At 45.3% G+C, this 4,075-nt stretch overlaps 1 pseudogene across 1 annotated transcript in view; it reads right to left on the bottom strand.

Annotated features, from left to right (window-relative positions):
- Positions 1-588: 588 nt before the first annotated feature.
- LOC308420913 (DNA repair nuclease/redox regulator APEX1-like) overlaps positions 589-4,075 on the bottom strand; it is a 31,159-nt pseudogene continuing 27,672 nt past the window's right edge. Inside the window, exon 2 of the transcript in view lies at positions 589-1,487. The product of the transcript in view is annotated as a DNA repair nuclease/redox regulator APEX1-like (transcript). The remainder of the gene's footprint in view (positions 1,488-4,075) is intronic.

The following is a 4,075-nucleotide window of genomic DNA, read 5'->3' on the forward strand; positions in this document are numbered from 1 at the left end:
GCCTACATCTGAGGCCAGAGCTCACACATTTTGTTTTGAAGAGAAAAAGGACAATGTGTACCTGTATGCCATGCCTTATCGACTAAGACCAGCTCCAAACGCTCCTTATGTCTTAAACTCTTGGCTAATCTACAAAATGCCCAACTCAACAGCAAATGAATCTAACCGCTGAGTTTTTTTTCAATCTCATAGAGTCTTAAACGATTTCAAATAGTGTTCTCACATGGAAGCTTTTGAAGGGGGAGGAAAGAAACAGTGTGGGTGTGCATTGGCATGTTAGAACAAATCATATAAGGGAATCACATAAGTGAACGTGGGTCACCAGTGAGTAGAGTTTACCTTTTACATGGCGGTGTTGTGGGCTATCCACCAGGAAAGACTGCCCAAACATGGGTGTAAGCCAATACAAAGTCTTTATTAGGCAGCTGGTGTTCAGGATCCTAATGGAGCGCTGGGATCGTTCTTAGGGTAAGCTTTGGTTGTTGTTGTTGTTGTTATGAAGTTGAAAGTAGGACCTTGTATCACACTCGGGACTACTCTGGGGGAGAGGAGGTTATTTCCCAGGGATAAAGCTACTTGAGGAGGGTGTCACAGCGCTAGGTAAAGGGTGATGGGGCAGTGGTCACTGCCAAGAGCCTTGGACCGGATCTTGCTGTCACATAATGCAGGTAAAAGATACTGGGACAGCAAAAAGGAATCAAGGCACCAACCAACATACTTAGAGCGGGCTCTCTTTGTGTAAGTCCAGAAAGTCAGCGTAGGCAGTGTCGGGGTAGAGATGCCGGAAGCTGTCCGCCAGTGGTACAGCCTGTAGCAATTCCCCAAAGCCTTAGCGCTCTGGGGAATAAAACCAGCATTCTTTTTGTTTCCTTGGGGGTTACGAAGATCAGTTTCTTTATGAGCCACATTGAGACCCTCACATAACACAAGAGGGTTTTCAGGAAGCCAAGTCCTTTCGAAACTTTTGAAAAGCTTCATCCCAACGCTGTCTGTATGCCGGTCTTACAAGACCCCTGCCTCCTTGTTCAGCTACAATCACCCGGCCTTCTTGATCAGATTCTTTCTCACCAATGCCATAAGAGACTTTGAGTGAGCACTGGCGGGAAAGTAGGCCCACACTGCTGCGTCCTTCTTTGTCTGATGGAGCTGGCCAGCTCTTGGAGTTCAGCCGGGAGTTTGTTCTCTGAGAATTTGGTCTCTTGGAGGCACAAGATTGCTGGTGCTTCTTTCTTTAGCCCATCCAACCCTTTCTTTTTAATCCAGGCTCGAAACCCATCCACATTCCAGGAGATATCTTGAGTGTGGCAGATTTGCTACTGGGTGAGGTTTTCTGATCTGGAGGAGCCTCGTACAGGACAGGGCCCTCTCCTGCAGCCTCCTTCTCAGTTTTCTTTGCTGCCCCCTTACTCTTCTTGGTCTTTGGCTCCGACTTTGGCTCTTCGACAGCCCCCCTCTTTGCAGCTCTCTTCCACCCACCACCACCCTGGCTTTGGCATCACTGTGACAAAAGCCCTTAGGCACCTGGAGCACAGAAGCAGTGTTTACTATGCTGCCTCCCAAGGGATTCAGGGAGCCCGTCACAGCACAAAGAATCAAGGCTGCTTTTAGGGTGAGCTTTTAAACATAAAAGCCACATTCCAGACTGACTTTCTACCACTGACAAGAACAGTTAGCTGGAAGTGGAACGAAAGAATTCAAAAGGCAAGGTCAGTACATTGAGAGGTTTCCTAAAAAACGATGGGCTCTGATGGATTAGGTCTTTGTTTTCATTTTGGCTGGCGAGGCTGTCTACATGCTGAGTTTTATGACCTGAATGGGATTTCCATCATGGACTCAGTCGTGCTAAGGTTGAGGGACCTGTTACAAAGTTAACTGATAGTATAGAAATAGAAACCTATGTCTCATTCGGGCACTGATCCGAGCTCTTAAAGGCTGAGCTGATATGAACCTTACTTATTTTTGTTCAGCCTTCTTACTTCCAAATAATCAACGTCACCTCCACATTTTTCTCTATCCTGCACAGAAGGGTGGGGGTGGATCAAAAAGCACTTGATAAGACATTGCCTCCCTCAGATTGTTTCTCCTCTTGTGATCATCTATAGACTCCCCTCTGCCTCACACCAGGCTGTTCTATAACTTTCCCAGCTATGTTACATGTCAGCTTGTCCATGATGGCCCTTACAGGACGACTCTCATGTGATGGCATGCATACAAAGACTGCAGATTTAAATAGGAGACAGAGCTATGACCATACAATGCCGAGTGCCCACAGAGTCACTGGAAGGCTTCCTATTCCTGTGCATGTTATGGTATTGACTCAGAAGGTCCAGCTTCTTAGCACTTGCAAGTCAAGATCCTTCCCTATAGGCAAGTAAGCATCCTTGGATTTGTTCTTTTAATAGGGGGAACTTAGCGGGTGTTATGAATGCTGGCATTAAGTCCTCAAGGGGTGCCCAGTGTCTCAATATGTATTCACCAGCCAAGGTGCGTCTTCTCATAAGCCAGTCTACAGACCAGTGCAGTTTCACTGTTTTCCATAGGAAATGAGGTCAAACTAAACCCACGCACTATTACTGACGACAGGAAGCGTTTACTGGCAAGAACCTGATATGGATGCCTCCTCGGAAGCTCTTCCAGAGTCATACTGATACAGCGGAGGATGCTTGCAGATAACCTGAACAGGAGGACCCCAGTGAAAAAGCTAGAGAAAGGACTGAAGTAGCTGAAAGGGTCTGCAACTCCATAGGAAGAACAAAATGATCAACTAACCAAACCCACCACAGCTCCCAGGAACTGAAACACCATCCAATGAGTTCACATGGCTCCAGTTGCACTTGCAGCAGAGGATGGCATTGTCTGACATCAGTGGGAGGAGAGGACTTTGATCCAGCGAAGGCTTGTTTTCCGAGTATAGGGGAATGCCAATGTGCTGAGGTGGAAGATGGTGGTTGGGAGACCTTCATGGAGGGAATGGGAGGGGGAAGGGAGATGGGAATGGGGAAAGGGGATAACATCTGAAATGTAAATGCAGAGAATATCCAATTTAAAAAAAAAAGAAAGAAATGAGATCAAGTGTATAACTTTCCTGAATTGATAGTTTTCTGAAGAAAGGGCACAATGTCACTCCCCACACAGACTTCCTCTGCTCTCTGCCATCCACCTGTAAGTTAGGACCCTTTAAAAATACAACTCAACTTACTTCCCTGATACTGGTTCATTGCCAGGAAGTCACATCTCCACAACAGCCCATTTCTCATGATCTACTGGCATTTGACAATCTATGAATTTTCCCCATTGCTTATTGTTTGCCACTAAAAAGAATCGTGGCGCATGCTAATATCTAGAGAATCAAAGACAGAAAAATTAAGTATATAAAAAAGCAATTTTAAAAACATACCTTTCCCACCATGCATGGTGGTACATGCTTTCAATCTTAGCTAGCACTTGAGAGGCAGAGGCAGATACATATCTGTAAAAATTCCTAGCATATAGTTACCTCTCAGTAAAAGTTTGCTGTATTTCTTCAAATTGTATCTCAACAAATGAATATCACTATGTTCATGCACAATAACTTATGTTAATAGTCTAATAGAAAATGGAGTCTTTTGATAGGTTATGGCCCTGGGAAACACCTATTATTTGGCTAATTGAACACAGCAGTAAAATGGCTCCTAATGACATATTTCTATATCCATAGATCAGTCCATTGTTCAAGCGTCGTCACTGAAGTTTCTTCTTGCAGTAGATGGGAATGAGCACAGAGACCCACAACTGGACACAGTGCGGAGAGAAAGACTTTAGGGGCCCTAACTTCTAAGTTGGAAGCCTTCATCAAACCTTTCTCTCAAGGCTCAGAGACCAGTGCGGAAGAAGAGGCAGGAAGAGTGTAAGAGCCAGAGGTGGTGAAAGACTCCAAGGAGAATGCATTTTCTAGATACAGCAGGAACAATGCACATATGGACTCACACAGACTGTGCCAGCATGCACAAAAGCTGCACAGGCTCAGGCCAGACAAACGTCCCAGCACAGAGGAGTGTAAGTACTCACAAAGTTCTACCATGAACCAAGAAGCTAT

This window comes from Micromys minutus, assembly GCF_963924665.1.
Source record: "Micromys minutus genome assembly, chromosome: 5".
NCBI lineage: Eukaryota > Metazoa > Chordata > Mammalia > Rodentia > Muridae > Micromys > Micromys minutus.